Source organism: Panthera pardus, unplaced genomic scaffold (genome assembly GCF_024362965.1).
Source record: "Panthera pardus isolate Hobbes unplaced genomic scaffold, ASM2436296v1 HiC_scaffold_6, whole genome shotgun sequence".
Taxonomy (NCBI): Eukaryota; Metazoa; Chordata; class Mammalia; order Carnivora; family Felidae; genus Panthera; species Panthera pardus.
In genome coordinates this window covers 47,055,473-47,077,669 of record NW_026526991.1, presented here as the reverse complement: position 1 = coordinate 47,077,669, position 22,197 = coordinate 47,055,473, and the positions used below count along the sequence as shown (strand labels likewise).

General features: G+C 44.0%; 1 long non-coding RNA gene across 1 annotated transcript in view; it reads left to right on the top strand.

Annotated features, from left to right (window-relative positions):
- Positions 1-2,830: 2,830 nt before the first annotated feature.
- The window catches only part of LOC109270507 (uncharacterized), a 34,414-nt gene continuing 15,047 nt past the window's right edge, over positions 2,831-22,197 (top strand). The window contains exon 1 of the long non-coding RNA XR_002081565.2: positions 2,831-3,080. This is a non-coding gene — a long non-coding RNA (uncharacterized LOC109270507). The remainder of the gene's footprint in view (positions 3,081-22,197) is intronic.

Here is a 22,197-nt window from a genome sequence, read left to right as displayed (position 1 = left end):
CCATGAACACAAAATGTTACATGTTTTGCAAAACACTTGCAATTAAAATATCCACACTAAACACATTAAAATGATTGCCTGTGGTGAAAGGAGCATGGGGGTGGGGATGGAGGGGTAAATGGAAATTAATTTATGTAATAATGTAGCTTATTACATAAATTAATTTTTTTATTTTAAATTTGCTTGTTTATTTCTGAGACAGAGAGAGAGAGAGAGAGAGAGAGAGAGAGAGAGCATGAGTGGGGGAGGGGCAGAGAGAGAGGGAGACACAGAATCTGAAGCAGGCTCCAGGCTCTGAGCTGTCAGCACAGAGCCCAACGTGGGGCTCGAACTCACAAACCGTGAGATCATGACCTGAGTCGAAATCGGTCGCTCAACCGAATGAGCCACCCAGGCACCCCTACATAAATTAATTTGTAAGTAAAATAAGGGAGAGGGCTTTCAGAGACTATTGATGTCACTGAATAGAAGATTTGAAAGCAAGCAAACAAAAAATGCTTGTCAGCCTCTCTGTCCTGTCTGGGGCACCGCTTGCCGGGCTTGTCTGTCTGTTGTGTCCATTCCTGATGTCACCTGTAATCATATGGCTTGCAGAGATACTTTGAAGTGTTTTAGATTTGTTTCTTCTTCATTGATGGTCACCCTTGCTCAGTCTTTGCTATGGCGGCTGCTTGACGACTCTGAGTTCCCAGCGGATGCTTCTGTCCAGCTCTCAGAGGAATTTGGCAAAACAAGCCATCACTGCAGCCGGCTCATCTGGTTCAGCTCCAGGAGGTCGCTGTGAATGATCTCTCTCTCTTGCTGCAGATGCTGAGGTCTAGCCTGCTCAGTCATTCAAATGTGGCATCCTGGCAGGGCCCGGTCTCTTTGTCATGTAGAAATGTTGACGTGACTCCTGCTTTTAGTCTGGATCTTGATGTCACATCGGTGCGGCTCTGGTTCTTGGGATGTATCTGGAGTTTCCTCAACAAAGACAGGTGTCTAATGTTCCTTTGTCCACTCCTAGCACTGCGGTTGATATTGAAATTGACATTGTTGTCTTGCCACAGCTCCCGAATCACTATTTCCAGAACCCTCTCTAGTTACATACGTGCGCCTCTCCCTAGTAGAATCTGAGGACCCAGTTTTCCTGCACTTACTAGTATATGAACATCTCTTTTTCCACGTTTACAAACATAGAGCCATATCATTCTAGTGCATGGCTTCATACTTTTCATTGTATTGATGTCATAATTATGTAACCAAATTCCTACTGATAAATGTTCAGGTCATTTCCAATTTATCAGTACTATAAACTCTCTGGTAATTAACATCCTGTTGTTTATTTAATTAATTTTTTAAAAGTTTATTTATTTTTGAGAGACAGCATGTAAGTGGGGGAGGGGCAGAGAGAGAGGTGGACAGAGGATCCAAAGCCGGCTCTGCACTGACAGCAGCTAGCGGGTTGTGGACCTTGAACTTACAAACTGCAAGATCATGACCTGAGCCGAAGTCAAACGCTCAACCAACTGAGCCACCCAGGTGCCCCGTTTGTTTATTTTAACACGTTTATTCAGTTATTTCCTTAGGGCTAATTTCTAGGGGTGGGACTTCTAAGTCAGAGACTTAAAAAAAAATTTTTTTTTGATGTTCATTTATTTTTGAGGGAGAGACAGAGAGACAGAGCGTGAGCGGGGGAGGGGCAGAGAGGGGGAGACACAGAATCTGAAGCAGGCTCCAGGCTCTGAGCTGTCAGCCCAAGCCTGACATGGGGCTTGAACTTGTGAACCACAAGATCATGACCTGAGCCCAAGTCAAAGGCTTAACTGACTGAGCCACCCAGAGGCCCCAAAGGTAGAGACTTTTAAACAGGCTTTTCTACATGTTGCCAATTTTTTCTCCAGGAAGGTTCCATCAATGTACACTCCCATCCAAAGTGCATGCATGTGCCTCCCTCCCCAAAGCCTCACCAGCACTTGGCATCATCAGTATCAGTCTTCTTGATCATTCCCATTCTGACATCTGGTTCTTCTTTTGAAGCCTGGGCTCCATCACCAGTAGCTTGACCTTTTTCAAGGTTAAGCAGGCATGGAGGGCACTTTATTATTTAAAGAGCTAGCTTCCCAAGGGGACACATCAACTTTCTTCATAAGCCAGTATCTGTTCATCCTCGTTTTCAAGGTTGAACTAAATTTCCCTTTAAACGTGTGCCTGGATTTCTGAGTTTTACTGGCAAGGATAGATTGGGCCTGTTTCAAAGCTGAGTAAAATTAATGGCCAAGTGAAGGATCGTCTGTGGCCAGGGCTGACCTAAACTGGAAAATCATTGTCAGGACACCGCTCAACTGCACCTAGGTCACCATCCCTCTGATTTATCTTAGAACTTGAGGTAAACAACGTATTTTTGTTCTTGAAAAATCTGTCTCTTGTTCAATCATGCTATTTGTTTTAAGGGGTTTAAATTTTTTTGGTGAATAATGAAACGTCTCACTTAGAGCTAACAATATTAACACGCTTCATCAGATTTTTTTACTGAAGTAGTGAGATAATTACAGAAATTATGACATTTAATTTCCCAGAAATAATTTAACCTTATAATTTGTGTGTTTTTTTCATTTCAGGATATTACTTCCATAAATACACACACACACACACACACACACACACCACACCACACACTAAATAATTTTTTTCCCTCCAGGACTCACTGTCCTCTCAAGAGTTAATTTTCTGTGCCTTATTTAAAAAATGGTCAAAACAGAGCTCCTGGCTTTGTCCTGCCAGCTCCTGAGTTGGAGAAGACATTTGTCAGCTTGCACTTGCTCTTGTGTCAGTCGAGGGTGAAGTCCAGCCCAGGGCTCCACGTGGATCCTCATGTGACCCAGGTGCCTCTTTTTAGGCTGATTTTTGGAAAGAAGTTACAAGTGTTACTCAACCTATGTGCACATTTTATGGAGTTCTTTATAAAAGATAAAGTTATAAATGTGCCTTGGCCCGTCCTAAGGCAAGTTGACCGGATGACTTCTAGGACCCGTGAATGCGGAGAAGGGTGGTTCCAGAAAGATGGGCTGGCTGCAAGCGATGGCTGAAGGAGGATAAATGTATGAGCTGGGGGCGAACGATCAGGGTTATTTCCTGCACACAAGACCCAGGATTTCAAATTGGGGCAGCAGAGGCTGAGAGCACAGACTTTAAATGAGGCAAAAATGAGTCCAAATCCTTAGCCGGCTCTGCCATGTTCCCACTGTGTGACCTTGACCATGCTATTTTTCTTCTCTCAGCCTTAATAATGTTATTTATTTTTGGACTGCTTTAAGGATTAAGTGAGCAAATGCATATAAAGCTCTTAGGCTGGCACTCGGTGCAAAAACTTGTCAATAATGAGAATTGTCACCACTATTCTTTGAGACATGGGGGTCACCTCTCTCCCAAGACAGTGTTAGGCAAACTACAAGCCCACAGGCCAAATCCTGCCCGCTGTCTGCTTTTGTACAGCCTGCGAGCTTGGGGTGGTTTTTACATTTAGAAATGGCCGAACAAAGATCAAAAGAAGAATGATATTTTGTGACATGTGAAAATGATATGAAATTCAAATGTCAGTGTCCATAAATAAAATTCTGTCAGAATACAGCCACAGCAAATGTTTACATATTATCTACGGTTATTTTTGTGCTACAAAGGCAGACTTGCACAGTAGCAATAGTGACCAGATGGCCAGTAAAGCTGAAAATACTGACTCTGGCCCTTTACCGAAAGTTTGCCAGCCCCTCCCTTGGGGAGTTGGTGAGCATGGAGCCTGTGAGGACTTTGGTCCTTGCTTAGGGTCAAGGAGGGTGCTGTTCTCCGTCCCTTTCCACACGTGTTGTCTCATTCTCGCTAATGGAACCATTTGCTCAGAGCTGTTCCCTGCAAAACCCAGAAGGATCGTCCTTGGCAATGGTGTGCTAGTAAATGTTCAAAACTGGCTTTACAGGAGAAAAAGGAGCCGTGATATGTACCATTGGCTGGTTTGGATGGTTTGAATAATCACACCACGGTTGACTTCAAGCCACCAACATGTCATCAGCTGGCTTGTAAAATTCTTAAGACTTTAATCACCCGTTCTCATGAGCCATGCCAGCCAGCAATAGCACAGCCTTGCCCTTGACCTCCACTACTATGCTGCAGCCTGGAGCTCCAGGGGGCCATGTCTTTACTGCACAGGGGGACCCTGATTGGTGACTGAGTAACAAGGAGAGGGCTTGACTTAGGTTTCTGTGAGGGGCTTATCGCAGAACACATGTTATTTAAAAATACTGACCATCTATGAGAGATTTGGTACGGAGGAAAGCTGACCCACATATGAGGAAAGTACTGTGAGCAAAGTTGGTGAGTAATACAGTAAGAGATTTGGTACATTTGGTTGGATCAGAAGGTCCCAGGGATGCTACAAACCCTACAGATTCATCTAACTTTCTTTCCTCCCTGATGCTGGCTTTTTTTCTGAGCATGACTGAGGGAGTGAGCCACAAGGATATCTCCAGAGACAGCTTCCAGCTGAGGGAGAAGAACAGGTGCAAGGGTCCTGGGGTCATTGCCTCTTAATTCACTTCCTCCTTTGCTATTTCTGCGGGCCCTGACTCTTCAACTTGGTTTTTACTTTGGGGAAGTATTGGGTTGTTTACACATTGACTAGACTGGGAGCTCCTAGAGGCTAGAACTCTCTTACTTGTCTTTATATCCCTAGTGTCTAGCACAATGCTAGTTATACAGTGAGTGTGCAATAAACAGGGCACATGATGCAGCACCTGATTAATCTAATTCCCTCTCTACACCTCCTCTCTATATTCTTTCCAGCAATTTGTTTAGGGGTTCTGAGAGAGAATCTTACCTCCATGAAGCAAGCACTTCCGCAGTCCCACGGAATCCCTTTCCTCCTCTTTGGGCAGCCCATACCTTCCCCTTTCTGATATTCTTATGTGTCAGGACTGAATTTTCCTCTTCACACATCCCAGGCACAGATTTGGAAGTTAAGACAGAGAAGCATAGCAAGGGTTATTAAACAAGCGTTTGCCAACAGAGTGCACAGAGCTTCAGAAGAGGCTTGAGGCCCTGTGGCAATTTTCCACTTTCAGACCAAGTCAGAGGATGGAGGGTGGAAAGAGACAGACAGCAGCTCCCCCCGCCCTGCCCCCACCATTTGACCAGTGGGTGAAACTAAAGAATAGCAACCGTGGCCAATGAAAGCTGTCTGGAGAGTTTTCACCTAGCCCTCATTCTCTTTCAACTGCCAATATGTCTCTCACCTATCTTTCTCTCTGCCCTCTGCCCAGCCACTCATCGCTTTCTTGTGGTCACTGATTTGATACAGAGACAGGCAGTGTTGAACCCGCGTGATGTGGAGTCAGTCCCAGGCTGTTCACCACGTGATCGGGGCTGTGCAGGGCCAGCTACAGTGAGAACTTATTTGGGGCAGGAAATACATGAACTCATAAAGAGTTATTTTTGCATTACTTGTTTTTCTGATTATAACTATACTCCAAAACATATTTGGATTGAAGCTTTAAAAAGCTTGATGCATAAAAGCCCGCAGGGTGTTCTGAGCACAGGATAATTTTAGTTCAGACCACCGGTCATGCTAATAAGTGAGGGCACTTTCCACTTTAGGCTCTCATTCCTGCTCCGTTTGAACAGAAAGCAAACTTCAGATTTGCCTGTGGTTTGTGCGCTAGCTTACTTTGCTCAGAATACTCTGGAAGGCTTTGCTGGGTGAGGGAGGTTAGCTCTTGGTCAAAACAGGCAGACTAAACCAAATCAAAGATTTATTCGTGGGAGCCAGTTTCCAACTCTTGGCTTCCTCAGGGACCCTTGAATAAGGATCCACACAGGACCAGGAAATGGTTTTCTTCTTCCTCACTTTTCCTAACTGTTTGTGTGTGTGTGTGTGTGTGCGTGTGTGTGTGTGTGTTTAGTGTTGCTACTAGAGAGGAAGGGATAAAGAATGACTATAGATTCATCCAAGTGTTACCTAAAATTCACCACGGTTCAATGTAAATACTATATTTCATCAATTCAAAGGTATACATTTTTTCACATTTTAGTATTTCTAATATCAAAATAAGCCCCATGATCTATAATATACCATAGTTTAATTGGGTAGTTAGTAATTCTCTTAGTCATGCACAGAATTAATGATGTGTGTGACAATCAATGGTATCTTAGATTCAATGACATATGGGATCTGACTTGGATACTTTATCTGTACCTGTAGCTGTAAAGGCAGAGCTCACCTGTCAAAGTCCTCAAAGGTCATAAAATCAAGGTATTGCGCCATGAAAGCCCATTTCTGCCATCTCCAGTATTAATGGCTTAATGTTCTGCTGTGTCTCTCTATATTATATAGTTCACTGAGTTCTTAACTGCAGTCAGGCAATATTCTAAGCACATTAGGGATCTAGTCTCACACTTGCGTGAAGTAGGTGTTACTATCCAGGCAGGAGAGAGAAACCATGCTAGTTATTTAAACATAGAAAAGCGAGGGGGGCGGCGGGGGGGTGCCTGGGCGGCTCAGTCAGTTAGGCATCCGACTTCAGCTCAGGTCATGGTCTCACCATTCATGAGTTCGAGCCCTGCATCGGGCTCTGTGCTGACAGTTCGGAGCCTGGAGCCTGCTTCAGATTCTGTGTCTCCCTCTCTCTCTCCGCCCCTCCCCTGCTGGCACTCTGTCTCTGTGTCTCTCAAAAATAAATAAACATTAAAAAAAATAAAAAAATAAACATAGAAAATGGAACAGAAAGACTTGTTAACCAGGTATAAAGCTGGTAACTAGTAACTAAAAGAGTAAGGAGAGAACTCTAAGGTATCCAGGAGGCAGTATCTGTAGGAAGCAGGTACCACCCTTGCTAGGGGAGCAAAGAGAAGAGGCTGGAATCATTCAAACTTAGGAATGTGGAGGAGGCGAACTCAGACCCAAACCTTAGGCCCGTGCTGGCACGGGGGTACCTGAGGGGGGCCCAGGGAAGCTGGGAGAACTGCAAACTGTATAAAAGAATTGCTGTGGCTGTGGTGAAGAAGCCTGGGGGAAAATGAAGCTCTCAGGAACAGGAAGCAGGAACAAGCCCTTTCCTCCTTCTCAGCCAGCTGGCAGAGCCGAAATGTAGTCGTAGCCCCAGCATTGCAGAGCAGAGTACAGAGGGCTGGTTTGAAGAGGAAAAAGAGCTAAGTATCTGGAACCTGGCCTTACTTTTACATAGGAAGAAACTGAAACGCAGGAATATTAAAAGTAGCGGGCATATTACTCCAAATCATGCAAATCTGAAGATACGAAGCCAGGATCTGAAACCAGATCCACCCGACTCCATACTCTATACACTTAATGACTACCCCGACTTCTTTCCTATCTGTTGTCTTCTGTGTGTTTCTTTGTCTCACTTTTTCATGTATTCAGACAACGGTTATTTTTGAGTGTCTACTCTCTGTCAGGCACTGTGCTTGGCTCCAGGAAACTAGCAGCAAACGAAACAGACACACTTGTCCTCAGGGAACTGACAATCTAGCTCTATTTCGGTGGGTAGTATTTTGTCTTCCTGTGGCTTGCTCTCTCCCTCTCTCTCTGACTTTGCCTTTTTGCCAGTGCCTCTAGTCTGCAAGGGTATATTCCTTTTTTTCCCATAATTTAATATCTGCTTTTCTCTGCCTTGCTGTCTCGATCTCTTTCTATATTTTTTTAGTTTGTCCTGGTCCCTTTTTCAACTAATATTACCTGCTTTTTCCTTCCTCATATTTCTCTTCCTATTAGTGGCCAAGATGTAGACCCAAGTGTAAATTCTGTTTGTGTTTTCTCTTTTGACAATTTTCACGGGCTTTGTTATAAAAAATTTTTAAGCTGGGGCGCCTGAATGGCTCAGTCGGTTAAGCATCCAGCTCTTGGTTTTGGCCCAGCTCACGATCTCACGGTTTGTGGGTGAGCCCCACGTCGGGCTCAGGTTCAGCTGGTGCAGAACGTGCCTGGGACGCTCTCTCTCTTCCTGTCTCTCTCTGTCCCTATCCTGCTTTGTCTTTCTCTCTCTCATAAACTTTTTGAAAACATTTAAAGATTTTTTTACGTGAATGAATGAAATAGTGTACAGTTCTTTATCTTACAACGCAAACAAATGTAATTCAGAGGCTTTTGCTTTTTTGACTTTCATTTTCATATGTGGCTAGCTATCCAAGGGAATCAGTCATTAAGAGAATAATGCAATAGATCAAAGGAAGCACATTTATAATACTTTTTACAAGCAGGACTTCCAAGCCACCAGTCATGCTAGCAAATTCCTTTATGTTTAAAGAGTGACCATGTGTGTAGTGGTTAAGGGTGGGGAACCAGACTGCCTGGAGTCTGGACCGTAGGTCTTCCATTTCTTAGCTGGGTAGCATCAGGCAAGTTACTCATCTTTCTATTCCTTGGTTTTCCTCATCTGAAAAATGGGGGCAATGATATTAGCACCTACCTCAGTGGGTTTTGGGGAGAGTGAAATGAAATCATACATAAAGGCAGTCAGAAGAGTATCCTTTTTGTAATAGACGTAATTAGCTGTCATTATTATTTACAACACAAATTATATCATGGAAATAATGGCCCTTACTCCCACAGTCCTCTTATGCTGTTTCTCAATATTCTAGAGTACTGTTCTCCAGCAGTTTTTGAGTTATAAGCTCTCCTTTCTGTGGTTCTTCTCACATAAGTATGAGGAAATACATGATATCAAAAAACTACCAAGTCTGTCAGTTCATTCTGGTTGTACGTGACAGAAAACCAACTCAACTCAGCTTAACCACAGAGGGTTACATAACCGGGAGTGGAACTGGCAGCCATGAGCAGTTTCAGGCCTTCCAGTAAGATCATTGGGAGGCTTGCCCCGTGTTAGTCTCTCGTTGTGGTTTCTATTGGCTTCATCCCCTCCTACTGCAGTCAAGCTTTTGCCAGTGGGGCACTGACGTCCTCCGGCAGCCTATGCTTTTCATCTTCCCGGTTGCCCTGTGATGTCACACTCAAAAGCACTCCCCCCATGACATTCTATGAGTCTCTCAGGCTTAGGCCTCTCCCGGTAAATCCCTGCTGCCCTGGATAACTCTCTACCCCTGGGGATCGGGGCAGCCTTGTTCTTTTCTGTGTATCTGGAATACTAATCCCAGTGTCCTGGCCCAGATAACAAATGTCCCCATCACCATTTTTGTCAGGTGGGCCTGGGTATCATCATATATATAGGACTCTTGGTGGCTCAGTATTCCCAAGACTGGCCAGTGTATTAGCCCCTCGCCATGACCTGACCACACAGCACAGATACTGAGCCTGCCTAAGGACGGCTTGCACTTTGCAGATGGCCCTGTGTGGCAGCACTGGACAGGAACAAAGTGACCGATTTGTAGGCCCTGGGGCATTTTTTGCCAATGGGATTTTAGTGTAGCAAACATCATATCCCATTCCTGCCCATGTCTTCCCTCTCTTCATATCTACCATTTTGTCCGTTTTCAGAAACTCTTTCTTCTAGTAAAGCAGATGCTGGATTTCTGGTGAACATATTTTCCAAAGATGTATTCTAATCTCTGAACCTCTTTACTCACTGAGTTAAGCAATATAAAAAGTTGTATTGGGGCACCTCAGTAGATGAAGCGTCCGACTCTTGATTTCAGCTCAGGTCATGGGTTCACGGTTTGTGAGATCAAGCCCAGGGTCGGGCTCTGTGCCGGCAGTGCAGAGCCTGCTTGGGATTACTCTGCCCCTCCCCTGCTTGCTCTCGCACGCTCTCTCCCTCTCAAAATAAATGAAAGCTTACCGAAGCAATACATTTACAAAGTTACATGAAATGCCCCAATTTTCTAAAATCGTATGGAGACTTGCAACGTGCTTACACGGTTTCCATTGTTTATTTTGAAAAGTAGCTATTAAAGGGCAAGCGTTAGACTATATAAGTATCTAGTCACACAGCTCTTAGTTTTCAAAAGTACCCGAAGAACAGGCCACCACGGTGCTTCTAATCCTAAGGACTGCTTGGACGTGGGGGGCATGTGACGATCTCCCGTTCTCTATCCTCACGTCTTCGCTGACACAGTCTGATCCCAAGGCCTGAGCTACGGCCCAGCGGTTCCCTCACCACAGTGCACAGAGCTCTGGCAAAGGAGAGAGGCTGGATTCCTCAGAGTGGGGCCCAGACCTGAGAAACTGGGCGGAACTCAAGGAGCTTGTCAAGCACCCCCCCCCCACCCCCAATTCCTGGGGCTCTGAGAGCGGTGGGGGCCTGGTGTGAACTAGCCAGCAGGAGTGCTGGGTTGGGGGCATCTCTGGAAGGCTGCAAGCCTTGGACACCAGAGGCAGGGAGTCCTGCAAAGGCCTCTGGCTGAAGGAATGGGAACTGGGTGGCCGGGACAGCTGCTTCTGAGCTCTGAAAAGTTACGCCTTGCCAAGGATCATGCTGTGCTGCACTGGAAATGCGGGCGGAGGCTCCCATGAGGCCCTCTGGGAAGCTGTTTGGATGAACTGCTTTGCGGCCATGTGTTGATGCTTCTGTGTCCATTACTCCAGTGACGCCCTGGAGGGTTTTTTTTTTTTTTTTTTTTTCCTGTCAAGGCGGAGACTGACAAAGGCTGCTTGTCCCCAGGATGTTACCCCTTCAGGAAGTCCGGGAGGCTGGGAGCTAGTGGCGTAGGAGGAGGATGGAGGGGTAGAAGGCCCTGTTTTCTGACCTAACTCTGCCACGCAGGCTGGTGCAGTGTTTACGCAGCGGGTGTGTGTTGGGGGAGGGGAAGGAGAACGCCTGCCTGTCTTGTCCCCTCTCAGGAGGTGGCAAAGGTGCCTGAGGAAAGTCGTGTTTCCTTTCTGACCAAACTTGGTCTAGGGCCACGAAAGTAATTCATTTTGGGGATCATTTTGGAAAGGAGAAATACAGAATGTTCTCATTTATCTTCTTTAAAATTAAAAGCAGGGACCATACGAGTGTCCAGGAAAAACAACGATTAATAAAAAACACATATAGCAGTTCCCCATCTATTAAACTTTGGACAGGGATGATATGTCAAAAAAAAAAAAAAAATTAAATGTTCTATTTAAATGTCAATGTTTAATTGTTCAATTAAATGTTTGATTTAAATGTTCTATGTTGGTTCAATTTAAATGTTCTATGTTTGTTAACATAAACGAATGTTAAATGTTCTTTTAAAACCAATTAAAAGTTCTTTTAACTTTCACACAGATTTTTCTCTGCCTGCTGAATCTGAGCATGGGGAGTACCCCGGAGTACTTGAATCATCTTTTGGTGAATCGACATTGTCCTTTTCGATATCAGTTACAGGAAATATCTCCAGACTCACACTTTTCCTAATTTTCTTTCCCTCATCTCTGTTGGTCTTTCACTTATTGCTGCCATGAATGTTCTCTCTTCTAGAAGCAGACTACATTCCCTCTTTTGTTTTTGTTTCTTTCAGTTTTTTTTTCCCCTACTGTAGGTAGGAAACTAGATGAGCTTATTCGAATTCTATCTAAAATTAAGGGTTAAGCAGGATGGATTGCTCAGACCCTGACTTTTAAATTTATTTTTTTTTTAACGTTTATTTATTTTTGGGACAGAGAGAGACAGAGCATGAACGGGGGAGGGGCAGAGAGAGAGGGAGACACAGAATCGGAAGCAGGCTCCAGGCTCTGAGCCGTCAGCCCAGAGCCCGACGTGGGGCTCGAACTCACGGACCGCGAGATCGTGACCTGGCTGAAGTCGGACGCTTAACCGACTGAGCCACCCAGGCGCCCCAGACCCTGACTTTTAGATACGACAGAGATGCCTATAAACACACATGGATATGTTTGGTTTTTTTTTTTTTTTTTTAAGCTTATGTATTTATTTTGAAAGAGAGAGAGCACGCACACAAGTGGGGAGAGGGCAGAGGGAGAGAACCCCAAGCAGGCTCCGTGCTGCCAGAGGAGAGCTTGACACGGGACTCGAAGCTGTGAACTGTGAGATCGTGACCTGAGCTGAAACCAAGAGTTAGACGCTTAACTGACTGAGCCACCCAGGTGTCCCTGGATATGCTCTTTTGAAAAAATGCAATTTAGATTCACTCATTACATGTTTATGGACCTCTTTCTGTGTGCCAAAAACTAGGTTGGACACTAGAGGTCAAAGGAAATATCTTTGACCCAGGATCTTTCCTTGAGATCCATATAGTTCACAGGGGAGACAGAGACTAGTGACTGCCCCTGACAAAATAATCAGATGTCATAAGCAAGTGCCAAACTACTTGACTATCAAGGAGGGGCCTTGACAGCCAGATCTGAGCATCTGGGGAGGGCCTCACGTAGGACTCCTCCTCAGATTGAGTCTCAAAAGATTATAGGGCCTAAAGGCCTTCCCTATTTTCCCTCCCCTACTGCAGCAATTTAATTTAAAAATTTATAATGGGGTTTTCTCCCTTTTGCCCCTAAATTAGCTGAAGGCTGTAGGTCTTAAATTAAAAGCAAGCTAATGCATTTTTAATATAACTTGGCAGTTGAGTTTAGACACAAATGCCACATTTAAAAACTAAGAGTATAATTGGCATTTAATGAGGCAGAATGAACTCATGGCCCTTATAGAGAATGGTTAATGATTAAGGGGCAGGGTGATCATACTGAAGAAACCCACCAAATCCTTAAAAATGACATTGTCAAATGTCAATTCCTTCTTCCTCCAGGCTGGTTGTTCCAATTCTTTCCCTGATTCAGTGATCCACTCAATATGCATGCAATTATGTTCAGTTAAAAACAAAACAAAATAAATTGAAATCAATGTAGTCATACCATGCTCTCATTCTTAAATTGCCAAAAGATAACAATGGCATATTCATAGAAGAAGAATTACAAGTCATCTGTGGGTATATTAGAAGTAATCAGTACTATTAATAATGAAAAAGATGTTTCTCCTAAGAACAAGGGTATTTTCTTTAGCAATCATAAAGGCTATGATAAATTTGGGAAGTTCAATGTTGATTTAATACTATTATCTAAAACACATGCTGTGTTCAATTTTTTTTAAGTTTATTTTTTTATTTTGAGACAGAGATCATGAGCAGGGGGGCGAGGCAGAGAGTGAGGGAGAGAGAGAATCCCAAGCAGGCCCTGCACTGTCAGCACAGAGCCCAATGTAGGGCTCAAACCCATGAACCATGAGATCATAACCTGAGCAGAAAACAAGAATCAGATGCTTACCCGACTGAGCCACCCAGGTGCCCCCTGTGTTTACTTTTGCCAGTTATCCCAGTAACACTTTTAGAGCATCTTTTCCCTTCTAACCCAGGATAATGCATTACATTTAGTTGTCATGTGTCTTTAGCCTCCCTTTATTTGGAATACCTCCTCAGTTTTTGTCTTTCATGACACTGATATTTTTGAAGAGTATATTTCAATTGTTTTGAAGGATGTCTCTCAATTTGGTTTGTTTTCTTTTGATCAGATTCAAGTTCTTACTTTTGGCAGGAAAGAGTTTTATGTATTTTTCTGAAGATGAAAATCTGTGTCATTTCTCTTTGTCCAACACTGTGGGTTCTGGAGCCCCACGAGACTTGGTTTGAAATCCTGCCTCGGCCATTTCTTGCCTGTGTCATCCTGGGAAGGTTACTTACCTCAGCCCAACATCCATATTCCCCTGGTGAAAAGGATATAAAGGATACCTATGTCTAAAGGTTATGGTAAAGATTAAGAGATTTAATGAATTTAGGGGCGCCTGGGTGGCGCAGTCGGTTAAGCGTCCGACTTCAGCCAGGTCACGATCTCGCGGTCCGTGAGTTCGAGCCCCGCGTCAGGCTCTGGGCTGATGGCTCGGAGCCTGGAGCCTGTTTCCGATTCTGTGTCTCCCTCTCTCTCTGCCCCTCCCCCGTTCATGCTCTGTCTCTCTCTGTCCCAAAAATAAATAAAAAACGTTGAAAAAAAAAATTAAAAAAAAAAAAAGAGATTTAATGAATTTAAAGAACCTGAAACATTGTTTAATCCCTAGAAAATGTTTAATCATTTTTATTTTAAATATCAAATGACCATGCAGTAGACTAATATTGCAAACACTGAGCAGTTTTGAAAGAATTTTTTTGGCAATGGTGATGTTTGGAGGTAACGAAGTCACCTAATATGGGAGAGAGTCATGATACCACGAGCTAATCCTTTCCTGAGATCCTCCTGTATATCTCACTATTCAGATCCCTGGCACTCTTCCCAGTACACAATTTCAAGCTGATACGCACAGGGTCCTAGTGAAGATGTTGACAGATTCCAGATAGGCAGAGAGTGGCTGAATGAGGTGACCTTGTTATTCAAAAGGAATGGAGGTAATTGGGAATATTCTGACACAGTACTTGAATGTGTGCAACTTTGCTTTTAATTGATAATGCATGAGGCCTTGATGGAATTTTCTGAAATAAGAAGAATAAAAATAGACATAATGAGAAAAGGTATATAAGTAGTTATAAAAACCAGAAAAACTATTTTCAAAAAAAAATACATCATTCACCACCCATTTTAACTAAACATGCCTATGCCCTCTGTGCCAGAAATTCCACTTCTAAGAGATACAAGAAATCAGAATTAAGCCAGCTGTTTATCAGTGTATGAATGGGCAAATAAAATGAAATTTATCCAACAAATAAATATCGTAACGTCATTAAAGTGTTTACTAGAAAAGCTTTTTGCAAAAAATATCCACAGTATGAATGCACTCATGTGAACTTTAACATAACCAAGTCCATACATGTTTATTGGGCCACCTAAATGGAGCGAGAGAATTAAAAATATAAACAGAGGGAGACACAGCAACTTGAGAAGAATAGTGACCTTTGGAAAAAAGTCAGGAGAACCGAATTAGGAAGAAGTTTAAAGGACTTATGACTCGATATGCAGTCTTTATTTCCCTATTTAAAAAAATAAAAAAGAAATGAAGTAAAGAGGCCAGCGTGCTTAACAATCGCTGAATCCAGGTGGTCTGAATATATTTTCTATTTTGGCTCTTTACTGGTCAAAACCCTTCATAATAAAATAGAAAACCTGGGGGGGGGAACCCTTTGTAATCAAATATAAGACTGTTCTCCTCCCAATATCAGGGTCTTGGAACGTGGCCATATAGTTCACTCAGCTGAGCTGTTAGTGCAATGTGGGAAGCACTGCTATTTATATGCGTCTGGCTTTTGGGGTGGGTTTATTTATGCCTGGATCATCTCTTCTCACTCATTGGATGTAACCCTTCAAAATCAGGAAGCAGAATTATTTTGCACACAGTGGACTGGCTCCTTCAGAGCAGGTCCCCTTTTTGTTTCCAGAACTAGCGGTATCTTGCTCGCAGTCGGAGTTCCATGAAGATGTGTTGGATGAATGAGTTCGAGCCAACTTTCCCTGAGCTCGGCTACTGCAGGCTCATGCGGAGCGCTGCCCTCATGGAGTTTACAAACTGGTACAGAAATAGACACGGGGACCTCAGTGGACTGGACAAAAGAATGACCTAGAACAGCCAGTGCAGGGCCCAGGTTGTTAATTTTGACCAGGATGGCAGGAGAAGGGGATACGGTGATTGAATTTCCCACATGTCGGTGTCCCTCTTTGCGGTGAGAGATTACTTGCCCTGGAGACTTGGTTAAAATATGAATCTCTCACCTGGAGAGAATAACAAACACATCAAGCCATCATCCTCCCATCGGCAGGTTGACTTTATCAGACTGGCTCCAATTCTTAGGTAGACCAAGAAAATTCAGACCAGTAGTGCCAAAGACTGGCTTCTGAGGCACGGGTAAAGTCTGGATATTTGAACGGAAGCCGGGAAGAATGGTTAAGCAGGTTTGGGGAGGTCCTGACCACTGAAAGGCAGTTTGAGGCCACCAAGTAGGAACCATGAGAGGGAGGAATAAGGTAGACGAGAGCAGGAAGGTGGGACAAAGCCCCAGGTGTGGGGCACAGCGTGGGGAAGAAAAGCATTGGCTGGTTTGCCCATCAGAGCCTACATGACGTGATCCTGCACAAAGGCCTCGACAGTGTAGAGGGTAAACTCTTAGGAAGTGCCCACACCCTGCTTGGAAAAGACGCCGGTGGTAGCAGTGACAGTGCCGCCCCAGGAAGCTTCTTGGTTTCTGCATTGCTCCCGGTGATGGAGACAGCTGTCCCCCAGTTGGCCTTGGGAACTCTCTGTGCTGTCCAGTGATTATTTGGGCTCAGAATTTACAATCTAAACATGCCTCCAGTTCACAGTTCTCTCTGACATGCCTTGCTTTATAGCTGTCTTGTCCACGTGGTGGGTAAAAACAGCTTCGCCGAGTACGAGCTGGAGGGAACTCATCGTCCCGCTCACCCTTCGTAGAACACCTCACACACACTTTGAGTCCTTCCTTCCCCTCTTTTAACTTCTTCTTGGAGAGTCGTGTCACCTTCTCAAGGAAGTCTTTGCCGTGTTCCCTTCATTCTTCCTGGAGTTGGGTAGGAGGAACCCAGCAGAGGCTCCCACGACACCTCTGGTATTGCTATCCTTCCACTTACAATGCTGTATAGTATTTATCTGTTTGTGTGTCTGCTTGTCCAGTCCCCTGAGAGCAGGAGGACCCTCCCTTAGTCAAGTTTCATCCATGCGGCATGTGGTACATGGTACAATGCTTCTAATATTAGTTCAGTGGAATCAAGCTGATAATAAGCTGGAGACTCCTGCCCTCTAATTGCTACAATCTGCCCACTGATTTTCCTTTCTCTCTTTGTTTCATTTTGTTGTGTTAGCTACATAAGCAATACTTGTAAATGTTCTTGTAGAAATCCAAGAAAAAGTACATAGAGTAAAAGGCACAAGTCTACATGCATTTGCCCTACTCCATTCCCTACCCCCATTCTCCTCCCCAAAGGCTGCCACTGTTATCATCTGGGTTTGTGGTCCCTGCGGAGTTTTCTATGCATTACAAATGTTTACACGCATGAAGAAATATGACATTTTATTCGTGAGGCTGCGTGTTTGCTTTTATTGCATAATGATGATGTAGGCGGTCCAGGTCCGTGTGTATAACCTACTGAATCCTTTTTTAACTGCTACAGAGCAATCCAAAGAGATTAGGTAAGGGGCTAGGATTGGTTTAAATAAGAAGGAACATATCAAAAGATATCAGCCATTCACAGAATTTGTGGGAGGGCGGGAGAAAGAGAGCCTAAAGCCATGCATCCAGGAATGCCCAACCACACACGTGTGTGAGTGTTTTCAGGGTGGGGAGGACTTCTGTAGAGAAGATTCTATTGCCACCACTTTCCAGTCTCTGTGGTAACTCAGGGCCAGACTTCCAGAGCTCCTCCAATGCCACACTGAAAGATCCAGATGCCTCTACCCCATATTTGCTAGAAAATTGCTCCCCCAACCCCCAAGGAACCTCCTCCTCTGCCACCATAATGGTCACATTTTTTAAAATGTATATTTATTTTGAGAGAGAGAGAGAGTGAGTGGGGAAGAAGGGCAGAGAGAAGGAGAGAATCCCAAGCAGGCTCCACACTCAGTGCAGAGACCGCCACGGGGCTCAATCTCAGCACTGTGAGATCATGACCTGACCTGAAGACAAGAGTTGGTTGCTTAACTGACTGAGCCACCGAGGCACCCCTTCATGGTCACATTTCTATCCTTAAGGAGACTGAGGAATAGAGTGATATTTTTTTTTAATTTTTTTTTTAACGTTTATTTTTGAGACAGAGAGAGACAAAGCATGAATGGGGGAGGGTCAGAGAGAGGGAGACACAGAATCTGAAACAGGCTCCAGGCTCTGAGCTGTCAGCACAGAGCCCGACACGGGGCTCGAACTCACGGACCACGAGATCATGACCTGAGCCGAAGTCGGCCGCTCAACCGACTGAGCCACCCAGGCGCCCCTAGAGTGATATTTAAGAGAAGATCACATCTTGGCTCGCCAAAACGAGTCAAGAAACTATAGTGGTTTGTGTTAGCAGTAAAGAATTAACCACTAAATGGAAAAATTAGATCTCATGCACAATAGCAACAAAACCCATCAAATATGTAGGAACAAACTATGTAATTTAATTAGGATCCTGGCTTCTGGTGTCCAGGTCCCATATGGAAGCAGAGTGGGTTAGCCAATAACCATTCAGTTCATCCTCCTTTGTTATCATGCCAGGGAAGGCGACATAATTCCACTTTAGCACCTCTCATAGGTACTAAAACTTGTTGACAGAATCATAATTAAAATGACAGGTGTTCTCTGGAATTAATTAAATGCTCACTTTTATGGAGGATATACTATGACATAGAGCCTATTTCACTGTCTAACTACTCACGTTGAGTATCCCTCTACTAACCTCCACCCCATTTAATTTTTTTTAGACTTTTTTTTTGAGAGAGAGAGAGTGGGTGTGCATGTGCATGTACACACGTGAGCAGGGGAGGGTCAGAGGGAGACAAAGAATCCCAAGTAGGTCCATGCCCAGCTTAGAGCCTGAGGAGGGAGTCAATCCCACAACTGTGAGATCAAGCATGAGCCGAAATCAAGAGTTGGGTGCTCAACCAACGGAGCCACCCAGGCGCCCCACCTCCACCCCATTTAAACACACACACACGTGCACACACACACACACACACAGGCAGAGAGAGACTGGCATATGGCTCTTTCAGTATGACAGCATGAATAAAAGCTCAATTTTAAGAAGCATTTAAATAATTTCCTATTATCATATTATATCTATAGAGATCATGTATTTTTAAATTTTTAAAAATGTTTTATTTATTTTAGAGAGAGAGAGAGAGAGAGAATGAGCGCATGAGTGGGGGGGCAGAAAAAGAGGGGGACACAGAATCTGAAGCAGGCTCCAGGCTCTGAGCTGTCGGCACAGAGCCCGATGCTGGGCTCCAACTCACTAACTGCGAGATCATGACCTGAGCCGAAGTCGGATGCTTAACCGACTGAGCCACCCAGGTGCCCCTTAAAACCAACATTTAAAGGACAAGTGTTAATATATATTTATTTTGGTTTTCTTTTCTTTCCTTTTTAAATGTTTTATTTATTTTTGAGAGAGAGAGAGAGAGAGAGAGAGAGAGAGAGAGAGAATATGAGCGGGGGAGGGGCAGAAAGAGGGAGACACAGAATTGGAAGCAGGCTCCAGGCTCCGAGCTGTCAGCACAGAGCCCACTGCAGGGCTCAAACTCACAAACCGTGAGACCATGATCTGAGCTGAAGTCGGACACTTAACCAACTGAGCCACCCAGGCGCCCCTACAGTGATCATATTTTCTGAACCCTAACTCAAATGCATGCTTTCAGAAAAAAAATTTTGAGGATTTTTCTCTTGGTCTTCCTCCCCCAAAGCCCCGAGTTCAGTAATTTGGTAACAATTATCTGTATTGAGAGTATTTTGCTGTGATATACATAACCTTTGAGTTATGTTCACTTGAATAACATATGTTCCAAGTTAGATGTAGACCTAGGACAACTCCTTTGGAATCTCTCACTCTCTTGGAGATTAAAAAAAGTATACATACCAAGCAAAAAGGAGAGATGAGTGAGGTAATATAGAAGAACATGTTTGGGAGAACAGTGAACTAAGCTGTCTGCGTGCAAAATTTCTCTTTGGGCTGCACTCCTGGAGGTCTGGAGAACAGTTTTGTTGTTATTGTATCTGGTGGTCTCTCCCGCTGATGAGCCCAGAGCCTGGTGCAGAAGCAAAGCTGAATAACAGCACCCACAGTGGCAGTGACAGACGTTTGTGACGCTGGGCTAGGCGTATGCGCTATCTCACTTTAAGCCTCAAAAATTCTTTAGTGTAGATATTATAACCCGCACTTTATGGATTTTAAATGATTTATTTATTACATTAAAATTCTTTTTTTAAGTTTATTTATTTGTTTTGAGAGAGACAGAGACAGTGTGAGTGGGGGAGGGGCAGAGAGAGAGAGAGAGAGAGATCCCAAGCAGACTCTGCACAGTTAACTTGAAGCCCGATGTGGGGCTTGAACCCATGAAACCATGAGATCATGACCTGAGCAAAAACCAAGAGTCACATGCTTAATGGACTGAGCCACCCAGGCACCCCTATTAAATTAAAATTCTAAACACACAGGGAACCTCTCCCTACGAACTCCTGCAAAGAGAGTCTCTTTTCACTGATACCTGAAATTACACAATTAGAGATTGCTTTGGTTGACGTGAAGCTTTGTTGCCTCTTAAAATGCAAACACTTTGGGAGAGGGATAGACTGTGCCTCTTCAGGGCCAGCTGGCTTGTCAGATCTTCTGGGAGCCAGGCTTGGTAAGGACAGAGACAGTGAAAGACTAAAGAGCCTCTCACAGTGGGGAAGAGAGATTGCCTCTGAGGAATTTGGGGGGATTGATGGAGAAAGAAAAAGAATTTTCTCAGAGCTCATCAGTCAAATAACCAAGCCCACTGGCAGAAACAAAACGGGAGAGTGGGAAGGGGGCCTGGAAAACAGGCTGGGCTGGGCAGAGGCCAGATGTTGAGATGCCCTGTGGAATAGAGACAAGAACCAAAGACACAAGGACAGAGGCACACGGAGAGCTAACAGTGCAAGCCTATAAACACACTGTATGCATACAACTGCATATGTGTCTCTGAGACACGGGCCCAGCAGAGCAACCCATCCATCTATAGCTCAGAGGCCTCATTCCCTCAACTTGGTAAGGACTTAGGCCTTCATTTCCTGCTCACAGAAAAATATTTTCCTCTCCTCCCCTTTGTACTACCTTTCCGTCATCTGTCCCTTAGCCAGCCGGAAAACAGGTTGGAGGTGGTAAGTCAAGTCTTATGTAGGAGTCGTATTTACACATGCACTAGGCCACCCGTAGGCCACTGATCTGCCTAATGAGGGAAGCACAGTTAAAACAAGTTCCCACATGAGTAAGAGACACACAGGCTTGCCTTGCTCAACCCATTACTCAAGAGGCCGGTTGCATGGGAGGAGTTCGTCTTTGACCCAAGCTTCCCAAGTGAAAAGCCTCCTTTTCCTGTTAAGCTTACACATTCGATCTGAAGGTGCCTCTGTCATATCTGAAACAAGGCAATGCTCATCATACACTTCAAACTGAGATGACTAGATCATGGGCATTAATTTAAAAAAATAAAATAAAATCTAGAACTTTCTCATGAAGCACACGATCTCACTGTTCCTTTTTATGATAGTAAAAAGCATTAATTTAACAAATTAAGTTGTTATTATTATATTTTTATTATATTATATATTATATTATTACAATTATATTATAAATTGTTATTTAACAAATATTAAAATGAGTTTGGTAAAAGAATTACAATATGCCATACTGTTAAAAATCTCATTTGGGCATTTTTCATTTTTTCTTATCCAGAGAGCCTCTCCAAGAAGCCAGCACAATACTTTGGCTGGCTTCACTGTCCACTTTAAAATTAGGAAAGTGGAGAGATTGTCCATTTGTTTGTTTACTATTGTTATCACAGTGTTTTTAACATTTCTTCTTTTTTCAAGTTCTACAATTATTTTATTATTTTTCTTTTTCCACCTACAGCTGTCCTAGGCCATTTTCACATCCCACCTAGTCCAGGTGTGTTCTTGGTTGTTAACTAGAATATATGTATTTAACTAGCTTTTTTTTTTAAGTTTATTTATTTATTTTGAGAGAGAGAGAGAGAGAGAGAGAGAGAGCATGAGCAGGGGAAGGGCAGAGAGACCGTGAGAGAGAATCCCAAGCAGGCTCTGCACCGTCCGCGTAAGCCCAGTGCAGGACTTGAACTCATGAACAGTGAGACCATGACCTGAGCCTAAATCAAGAGTCAGAAGCTCAACTGACCCACCCGGATGCCCCCTAACTGACTTTTTAATACTTCTCCCAATCTTTTTGGAGAGATTCCAGGGTCCTTGTGCATTTGCTCCATTCACAGTCTGGAGTTCTCATTCTCTGTCCCCTCCTTCCTTCTTGCAGCCCTGCTGGCCTCCTACTCTAGAGCCTGGAGCCAAAGGGTTGATGAGAACATTACTGAACTGTGATTTTAGTGTTTGCTGTGCCAGTTGAATAATTTCACAATGCTCAAAAACAGAAGTTCCGTCCTGTATTTTGAAGCCATTACATCACTCTTGTAGGAGAAGCAAGCTGAATAAGTTAATTAACAATGGCTGTTGCTGAACCAAGTATGAGTACAAACATCCTCTCTGGAAGGCAGTTCAGGGCACCCAGGGAGGACTGGGAGAGGTAGTTGGGACCCCGGATGCCTATAGAGTGAGGACGGAGGGTGAGAGAGGGTG